The sequence below is a fragment of the Pinus tabuliformis genome, chromosome 7 (assembly GCF_031772625.1).
Source record: "Pinus tabuliformis cultivar Carrire ecotype Pingquan chromosome 7, CPIR1, whole genome shotgun sequence".
In the NCBI taxonomy this organism is placed as follows: domain Eukaryota; kingdom Viridiplantae; phylum Streptophyta; class Pinopsida; order Pinales; family Pinaceae; genus Pinus; species Pinus tabuliformis.
In genome coordinates this window covers 1,548,763,036-1,548,773,975 of record NC_142293.1, presented here as the reverse complement: position 1 = coordinate 1,548,773,975, position 10,940 = coordinate 1,548,763,036, and the positions used below count along the sequence as shown (strand labels likewise).

Below are 10,940 nucleotides of genomic sequence, written 5' to 3'. Positions count from 1 at the left end.
ATTTTACAGTATTCATTTTCTTCCAAATTTTATCACCTCATTGGTATAATAGCCTGATAATCACAATCAAAATTTGAGCAAGCCAGTATTTCCAAAATACCACACTTGCTATCAAACAGAATTACCATAACATCTTCAACCACGTTGTTTTGCCAACTACTTTTAACAAATTTAGCATAAAATCCGCAACCACGTGCATTCATGGAAGTCTAGTCTCTTAAGGCACAAGAAGAGTGATAATAAGAGACAACCATAGAAACAAAGGAAGCGCGAGCGCAGAAGTGCAGGATTTCTTTTCTGGCCCTCCACTCACATAATCAACTTCTTGCCCAGACCTTGAAAAACACAACAAAATATCGAACACATTATTTTTCACCATAAAACCAGTTGTTCTTGGGTTGCAAAATATACTGTCATGCATGCAGAATTACAGGATCCATTCCAATGAAGTACTTTGTACCTTGACAGAGAATGCTAAATGGTTTATATCAGTAAACTTGAGTGCGGGAATTTACTTGAATGCGTAGAAGCATCCAGGATAACCTGCATGGCCAGTGACAGAAGCACAAGCATTTTAGAAGAATCCTGCAGAAAAATAAACTGCTCAAACAACAAACAAACTATACAATAAAATGAACAAACATTCCATTTTTTTTACATTGGAGTTGCAGATTGGGGAAGGGGGAGTATTAATATTAGTGGGCTTACTTGGGTTGACATCTATTAGCATTGCAGCACCCTGGAAATCACAGGACCCTAGTGCCTTCATGTTTTTTTGATAATGCCTGTTGAATGCAAATGAGGCATGGGCAAATAAAGTATTGGGCGCATAGCAAGACCCACCAAGTTGTATAGGGCTACAATCTGAATAACCAGGGCCACAGGCCTAATCCAGAGCTGCTTGAAAACTAATGGGGTCAGTACCGTATCTTGCAACACACCATGTGTTATCTTCTTCTTTGCTCTGACCCCCGACTTTTGTTAAATTTTGCCCATCAAAATGAGTCCTATTGGAGTTTAAAATGCCCAAATGTTGGACTTCACTGAAGCGATCAAAAGCAAGTACCCCCGAGGGGATTCCAACGAGGGACATTATGAAAAGAAGCCACCAGGCTGGGAGGTCAGCGAGCACCATAAGAGCTAGGGTAGGGGACGATCGGAATTATGGCTAGTATATGGGTGGAAAATGTTGACTCAGGAATTTACAGAAGTAAATACACTGAGCCAAACTGGTAAGAGTAATTATGTTAGAATTCCAATCCCCTGTTCACACCCCTGTTGATAAACCTGAGACTCACAGAGGCCAAATACAATGCATGAGATTTGTTATTGGAATCAGCTATGGTAGGTTGATGATGTCGGGAGGCATGCACGCCTTCCCATCTTTTAGAGCAACAGCCTATCATTTGATACATAAACCCAGAATCCCAATATCCCAATGGCAATGCTAAAATGAGTTTTCTCACCAGCAGAAGCAACGATAACCAGAACCACCGCAATTGCCATCAGCACCGACCTCATCCGGAAGCTCATGTTGAGCAAAGAAACTAGGCCTTCCCATCTTCCAGAGCAACAGCCTGTCATATGATACATAAACCCAGAATCCTGATATCCCAATGGCACTGCTAAAATGAGTTTTCTCCCCAACAGAGGCAACGATAGCCAGAATCACTGCAATTGCGATTAGCACCAAACTTGTCCAGAAGCTCATGCTGAGCAAAGAAACTATAACCGACCAAAGCTTCTTTCAATTACAAAAAAATATGGCAGCGCGGGTTTTGAGATTCAAAATTCCAATTTGGAGCGCCATTATACAATTCAAAATTTGGTGGCAATTAATATCAGATGGTAGATAGCATATGATACACAACATGCCATGATACACATGCCGCTCATTTCAATACGCATCAATACAAACAACGACATGGATGATGGCATCATGCATATCTCCATCACTATGGAATCAGAATCTGTTAGCCGGAGAACGGAGGGGATGTCAGAACCCGTGTCCCAAGACTGTCCTTAGAATCTCTTAAGAGAGCATTAATGTTTCTATAGAGGTGGAAATAGCTCTCGCCTTTCCATACTATGGTGAACATTAATCACAATGTAATCATGTTTTTCGTTCAAATAGAGTTTGATAATGACATCTTCCAAAGAAATTACCAAAAGTAATATAATTTCGTTCAAATAGAGTTTGACAATGACATCTTCCAAAGAAATTACCAAAATTAATATAGCCATTATATATAAGGTGAGAAAAAATCCGCCAATTAAATAATTATTTAAAAATTATAGAGTTGTTAAAACAACAACAAGCTCTTTGTTCCAAGATTAATCAATTGGTGAACGGATTTGGGAGATGTATTCCTCTTTTTAACCAATAGAAAATTGATAACAATAAATAAATTTTATGTGAAATATTAACTTATAATTTAAATTTTTAAATTGAATTATGTATATTTTGTTAAATTAATAATATAATAAAAGAATGTGTTTATTTAGTTTTGGATAAATATTTTTTTGATGTAAAGTCACTATTCCATTATGGTCATAATCACTTTTTGATTTGAAGTCACTACTCTATTATAGTAATATATTGAATATGATGATGATGTAGTCTTATCCAAATTAAAAATATATATAAAATAAAAGAATATATTATTAGATTTTCATTAATATTACAAAAAACTTATGAAATTTGTAATAAGATGTTTACATGTTAGAGAAACTACATTTTGATTATACTATAAATATTTTTTATTAATTAATTATGCTAATAAGCTTGTTTATTTTAGAATAGTTTTTTTTATAATTTTAATTTAATTATCAATAATTAATAGGTGTATGGTATAGATTTAATTTCCATGGAATATGCCCAAAAATGATTATTAGGTGGATGACAGAGATTTAACTTCCACAGAATATGCTGAAATATTTATAATAGTAGTCACACATCAAAGGTTAAGATTTATCTAAGAGTTAGTTATGATATTTTAATTAATTTGTCTCAAATTAATTAATTAAAAAATGTCATATTAACATGTGATATTGAGCATGTAGTATTGATAACCCATGGCATTGTTAAGAATCTCCATGGTTAAGAATATTGTTATATGTTTTTCAAAATATATGTATATATTGAAGTCATATATTAATTCTTTTAATAATATTAATAAATTTAAAATAAAGTTATAATTTAGTTGATTTTCTTTATTTTTTTTGGACAATGTGAGATGTCTAATGGAGTAAATGTTTTGACATTTATCATGTCTACTAACCAAGTAAGAGTCATGGTTTATGTGTATTGTTGTTGTGTAGGATTTTTATCATTATTTCTCCCATTTTGTTTATATTTATAATAAGTAATTTCAAGTTAAAAGCAATGATGATTATTAAGATGGTTTTCGGTAATAATCACATCGTACATGTAGATTCTTAGATTTAAAAAAAAAAAGAGAAATCTTGCAAATGAAATGCAGAGAGATGTGATGAAAAAAACACTTCATGTGAGATGGTGTGCAAATGTGAACAATAACAAAAAAAAACTACTTCATTTTTAAAGATGAAAAATGTGTACATGTGAATAGAAATATTAATATTGTATAATTTTATTATAATACAAATATTATTGAATTTAAGCTTCTGTGATCCATATCAAGTTTTTTGAGAAGATTTTAACGTGGAAAACACCAACAAGTGTGGTTCATCGTCAGGACATGTTGAAGAACCAGATCATGGCTGCAGTATAAATAGAGAGAGTAGGTTACATTTGACCAGGAAATAGCTACATTAGATCATGGCTACAATATAAATAGAGATAAACAGCTACATTAGACTGGGTAACCAGATAGGACCGAGAGATATGGAGAGGGACATATAATTAGTTAATTAAATCATTAAATAGTTAGTTTTATTTCTATTTACGATTAAATGTAAATTGCTTGCATTTAGCCAAATTAACCAATAGACTTTTTTAATCATCAAAGACTAGAAGGACATATAATAATATTATTATATTAAATACTAAGAATAAATGAGTAATAACTATATAGCCTAATTAATTAGTTAGTTTTATAATTTAATTTAATTATATTAGAAACGAAGTAATTTCTATTTAGAATATAAATAAAACTTAATAGAAAAATTATATCTATTTTCAATTGGTTAGTTAATTCAATTTATAATTTTATTTATTTTAATCAAAGATTAACCAGATTAATTGATATAAAACCTTATAATCCTATTATCTAAGTCTGATGAAGAACAAATTTTTATCCATTTATATAAGGATTAAGAAGTAAAAATTAAAACATAAATTATTAAATGAAAAAACCCAAAGGAAAAAAAACTAGAAAAACAATCCAAAGTTATATGAAATTTGGCATTTATTAATTCCAAAAATCTTATGAAATAAAAAAGCTTATCAACATTATAAAATTAAAAAATTCAAATATGAAAACAATGTGTTTTAACAATTTAATTTTATTAAAATTATGATAATTTTGAAATACTTTTATTGATGTTACAAACATAAAAATAAAGTTTAATTTTTTTTTCTCAATAATTTCTTATTACTCCTCATCCTCAACATATATTTATACAATAATTTTATTTCTTTAACATATAATAATTTTAAAAATTTCTAATCAAAATCCATTTATATAATAGTTTTATTTATTTAAAATTTAAAATTTTAAAAATTAACAAAATTCAAATAAGGGAAAAAAAAATGAATTAACCTTTTCATTTCAATGGATGCATTCGATTTGAATTAAACTTTTCTGGACGGATTTAAAGCTTATGACAAATAGACGTCAATGAATTCATCATTTCCGCTAATATATGTCAAGTAAAGAATCCCTGAAAATTTTCCCAAAGTGCTTTCTACTGAATGTTGTGGAAGAGTGTATGTAAATAATGACCGAATGAATTTTTTGCAGAGCGTTTTCGACCGAATGCTATGGAGGAACATTTCTTAAGTTACCAACTTTTAACCCTCGCCTCTGTGTTTTAATCCAAAGAAACAGTGAAAAATGAAAAAAAAAACAAGATTCAATTCAAGCGCAGTATATTACACTTTTTTTTTGAAATAGTGCACTTTGATCCTCAAGAGAGGGGAAATCCGAGAGATGTGAGGGGGAAAATTATACTCTGAGACTGATTATTCAGACGGGGCATTGAAACATTTATCTTCATTGCATGTATTAAGACTGTCTCCTTCGTTTTGATGTTTCAAAGTCATGTGATCTTCAGCGTTAGCATGGGAGGAAGAAGAAGACCGGCAAGGGGTCTGTGGAGGTATTGTCGGAGATGACATCTCACTTCCACTAGATTGACAGCATTTTTGTCGGTTGAAGGTTTGCCGAGGATGCTGACCATAGAGTCTAGAACTAGAATGGAATGACCTATTATCGCTCTGCGTCGGTAAATTTAATTGGGGATTTTGCAGATACATATCAAATGATGGCGCCTTTGAAGTAGCCTTTAATCAACCCCTGAAAGTTCCCTAAAGAAAACGTTAAAATAGCCATTAAACTATTTTAAAAGCTTCTCAGAATTTAATTAACCTATCTACAGTATAGGGTCCAATGAACGAGGTCAGTAAAGGAAGATCATAGACCTGTCCATTCGCTTTTTCAAAAATCTTTGTACACGTGCCTTCCTCGACTTTGAAAGCTCTGCAAAAATCAAGAAACCTCATAAAAAATAACACAGCTAGACATTAACAAAAGCGTTTGTCTGCCATGACAGATTAGACTGTGTGCGACAGCAGCTTCGTGGTATGGGCGGAAATGGCCTTTGGACCCTTTTGGGGATTACTAGTGGGCTGGTGGAGGTGGATCAGCGGCGTTATCAGCAATGCTGCCATCCCGGTTCTCTGTTTCAATTACCTGCCAGCCTTTGGCCACGGTTGGGTCAAAGACGTGGGGAATCTAATTTTCACGATTGTCCTAAGCTACTTGAACTTCATGGGGTTCTCGATCGTGGGTTGGACAGTGGTCATTCTGGGAGGGATGTCGTTGTTCCCGTTTATCCTAGTAGCCCTAATTTTGTTTTCTCAGATTAAGCCCTCGCGCTGGCTCATGGGAAACCAGGGTAACATGGATCGGTCCTTGTATTTCAATACGTTGTTCTGGAACTTGAATTTCTGGGACGACGCCAGCACTCTGGCTGGGGAGGTGGAGAAGCTGCAGCAGACATACCCCGGGCATTGCTCTGGGCTGTGGTCATGACTTTCTTGGGATACATCATGCCCTTACTTACGATCTTAGGTGCGTTGGAGCTAGACCGGGACTTCTGGGGCAATGGCTACCTAGCCGAAGCCGCAGGGCTCATTGGTGGTGCGTGGCTCAAGTATTGGGTTGAGTGTTGAAATTATAATTTCAACTGTAGTGAACAGTTGAACAGCAGCAACTACTTTACTTAAAAAAAAGCCACGGCCATTACCGTCTTTTCACCCTTTAATTGTTTTTGTATTCCCGAAGGAGGAAGATCAGATCCACCGCTATGTCGTTACTTCTAAACAATCGTATTAAAGAGCAGAATGGCCGAAAGTGAAAAGAACTAGCCTCGAGCCGGCCGCAGCATTTATCAGCTATGGGTTTCCACAGAACTAACTCAAGAAGCACAGCAGAATGTCAGAAAGATCATATTTCGTTCATTATGAGCAGCAGATTGCAGCAGAGACTCTGTCAGAGAGTTGAAGCGGTTGATGGACTGTTATGACCCCTATTGCACTATATATGTGTAGACACGACAGTGTAAATGATATATATAGAGCAGAGGAGAGCACACAGCAGCGTGAAGAAAAATGGTTCCAAAATAGTGAACCGCACAGCAGTGAAGATTTGAATGTAATTTGTTTTGTGATTGTTTGCTGTGAGAGAAGGTAGAAAACACAGCAGCATGAAATATTTGCAGTTGTTCTGTTGAGAAAACAAAAGGCAATACGATGCAGCGTGTATGTGCTAAATGAATGTAAGACGCAGATTGAAGTGCCTCTGAAGAAGGCATGTTGGAGAATCACTCTGTTAGAAGGAGGATGCTATTTATGTGGAACTAAAGCGTTCCTTGGTGAATCCCTCTGTCAAGAGGAAGATGTTTTTCAACATAGTCATTGGTGAATCTCTCTGTTAAGAGGAATATGCTCTTCAGCATAAATTGGTGAATCCCTCTGTTAAGAGGAAGATGTTTTGTAATAGCAATTGTGAAAATCCCTCTATGTGAGGAAGACGAATTTGTATCAGTTGGTTTACTGTTTATAAATAGAAGTTTTTTTGTGTGTGGCTGTTACACCGTAAGCTAAAAATAGTCTTGACGTCAAAATAGAGTGTTGCTGTTACACCGTAAGCAAAAAATAGTCTTGACGTCAAAACAGAGTGTTGTTGATACACGAGTTCCAGCATTGCTGAAACACCATTGCTGATGCACTGCAAACAGCAACTGACGAAACTGTGTTGCTGAAACACCAGTTTCAGCAAAGCGATTTTTTTTTTTGTTTCCGCTGTGTTAAAACAAAGTATTGTTCTGTTTTGTTCAGTTTTGTTTGGAATTATCAGAAATTCCCAACATGGTATCAGAGCTTGTCCAGGATCTTTGAAGACGTCAAAGAAGCTGAAGGAAGGTTTCTTGCTGCAGCAAATTATCCAGCAGAGTGAAGACTCAGTCAAGAAAGATTCAAAGGTATTTCTCAAGCTAGTTTTCTGTGTTACTATTGAAGACAGTCAGTTATTTTAATACACAGTCAAGTATTGCAAGAATGGCCCGCACCAGCACTAGCATGGCTATTTTTAATACTCAGCTCCCACTACTTAATGGGAAAAATTATGACTATTGGGCAATAGTTATGAGAGCTTTGCTTTTCTCAGAAGATTTATGGGAATTTGTTGAAGATGGCTTTGAGGAACCAGCAAATGAAAATGAGTTTAATAGCTTAACTCAGTCAGAGAAAGAGCTATTGAAGAACTATAAGAAGGAGGATGCTAAGGCCCTCTACTTCTTGTATCTAGCAGTGGATGAGAGTGTGTTTCCAAGGATATCAGCAGCCAAGACATCCAGAGAAGCATGGCAAACTCTCAAGACAGTCTATCAAGGCATGGAGAAATTGAAGACAGTAAAACCTCAGTTCATTGAGGAGGAAGCTTGTGATAAAAGCTTAGAGAAAACAGTGAATGATAAAAATTGTTTGTCTCATGATGAAGATGATGAGGAGATGGCTGAAGTACATCCCCAAATAGCAGCACCAACACAAGGGCAGCAAGAGACACCCTTGAGGAGAAATGAATGTGCTTCTCCAAGCACACCACAAGAAGCAACAAATGGAGGTACGAATTCTTTGTTTGCTATATCTAGTCATGTTGATGACCCTATTCATTTAGAAGATGGAGTTAAAGATAGGAAATGGACAGAACCCATGAACGAGAGAAAGGAATTGAAGTTCCTTGAAGATATGTTTAAAGAGTATGGAGTTCGATATGTAATTCTTGCCAAGATGGCTGAGATGGGCTTCACTACTAACACCCTTGTCAATATGACAGAGGAAGAAATTGAATATTTGATGAAGACCCTGGTAGAACTCTATTAGATGGATCTTCATATAGGGAAGAGATATGGAATTAAATCTGTCATAAGAGCAGAGAAGGAGCAGATTGCTGATATTCTGACCAAACCATTGGGACAGAAAAGTTTCGAGTTTTTAATGAAGTGTCTGGGTGTGACTGATAACCCAGCAATTGAAATTAAAGGGGAGTGTTGAAATTATAATTTCAACTGCAGTGAACAGTTGAATAGCAGCAGCTACTTTACTTAAAAAAAGCCACCGCCATTACCGTCTTTTCACCCTTTAAATGTTTTTGTGTTCCTGAAGGAGGAAGATCAGATCCACCGCTATGCCATTACTTCTAAAAAACCGCATTAAAGAGTAGAATGGACGAAAGTGAAAAGAACTAGCCTTGAGTCGGCCGCAGCATTTATCAGCTATGGGTTTCCACACAACCAACTCAAGAAGCACAGCAGAATGTCAAAAAGATCATATTTCGTTCATTATGAGCAGCAGATTGCAGCAGAGACTCTGTCAGAGAGTTGAAGCGGTTGATGGACTGTTATGACCCCTATTGCACTATATATGTGTAGACACAGCAGTGTAAATGATATATAGAGAGCAGAGGAGAGCACGCAGCAGCGTGAAGAAAAATGCTTCCAGAATAGTGAACCGCACAGCAGTGCAGATTTGAATGTAATTTGTTTTGTGATTGTTTGCTGTGAGAGAGGGTAGAAAACACAGCAGCATGAAATATTTGCAGTTGTTCTGTTGAGAAAACAAAAGGCAATACGCTGGAGCGCGTATGTGCTAAATGAATGTAAGACACAGACTGAAGTGCCTCTGAAGAAGGCATGTTGGAGAATCACTCTGTTAGAAGGAGGATGCTATGTATGTGGAACTGAAGCATTCCTTGGTGAATCCCTCTGTCAAGAGGAAGATGTTTTATAGCATAGTCATTGGTGAATCCCTCTGTTAAGAGGAATATGCTCTTCAGCATAAATTGGTGAATCCCTCTGTTAAGAGGAAGATGTTTTGTAATAGCAATTGTGAAAATCCCTCTATGTGAGGAAGACGAATTTGTATCAGTTGGTTTACTGTTTATAAATAGAAGTTTTTTTGTGTGTGGCTGTTACACCATAAGCTGAAAATAGTCTTGACATCAAAACAGAGTATTGTTGTTACACCGTAAGCAGAAAATAGTCTTGATGTCAAAACAGAGTGTTGCTGATACACCAGTTTCAGCAAAGCGATTTTTTTTTGTTTTCGCTGTGTTAAAATAGAGTATTGTTCTTTTTTGTTCAGTTTTGTTTGGAATTATCAGAAATTCCCAACATTGAGGTCGGCGCCACGCTGTCCATCATGGGGTTCTTTGAATCCCAGCTGAGCAGCATTTCGTTCCAGTTGCTGGGCATGGCAGAGATGGGCATCCTCCCCTCTGTCATGGCCACGAGGTCGCCGACCTTCAATACGCCCACTTGGGGCATCCTTATCTCCTCCTGTGTGACGCTAGGGATTTCCTACACGGTTTTAAATTTGAATTTCATTCGCCCGCGCACAATTTAAAAATTTGAGCATAATATCATGTATGCTCCATGCCATAACCTCCAAACGCATTGTGTACCCCATGGTACTGTCAACCCAATTTTTGGGATCCATCATGCCCATGGTGGATCATGTGGCATCATAAGCCATGGTTGATGAATGATGCACACATTCTCCTATTAATCGGAAACTGTTAGCCGGGAAATGATGCACACAGGTTGACAGCCAGAGCCGATGTCAGAACCCATGTCCCAAGACTTTCCTTGGAGTCTCTTAAGAGAGCATTAATGTTTCTATGGAGGTGGAAATAGCTCTCGCCTTTTTTGACTATCTCTCACGAGTGCACTTGTCCAAGGTGTTAAAGGTGTTATCAAGTAAACACGATGTTGATGATTATTATCAATAGTCCGAATCTGTTGAATATGCCTCTTTATATATTTTGAATTCTAATTTATTGGCGTATTGTTTCTCAGATAGCTTCCAAGCCCGGATATGCAGTTCACTTAGTACACCAACCTATTCAGAACTGCGATTCACTATACAATAGCTACATCCATCAGTATGACATGAGTTAGTTGCGTTTTGGGTGGATCAATAATTTTTCCTGCTCACATTACCATATTTCCATAATTATGTTCGGCAATTATATAAGTTTGGACTCATTTATTTGAGTTTTATATCACCAGGCCGTCGGGAGGTCAAATTTCTTCAGCACTCCTGGACATAACGACCCATTCCACTCTTCCAATAATCCATACATGACAAGATTTGGAGTACAAGAGATCCTACGTTCTCAGATACCCGACTTCGACCAAATATAGTGGTTCTCTATAGTTGCTGCGATCATGTCATT

General features: G+C 36.3%; 2 pseudogenes; one reads left to right on the top strand and one right to left on the bottom strand.

Annotated features, from left to right (window-relative positions):
- Nucleotides 1-217: 217 nt before the first annotated feature.
- Nucleotides 218-1,135, bottom strand: LOC149253794 (PLASMODESMATA CALLOSE-BINDING PROTEIN 5-like; annotated as a pseudogene).
- Nucleotides 1,136-1,885: 750 nt separating this feature from the next.
- Nucleotides 1,886-10,108, top strand: LOC149253793 (putative polyamine transporter At3g13620; annotated as a pseudogene).
- Nucleotides 10,109-10,940: the final 832 nt, after the last annotated feature.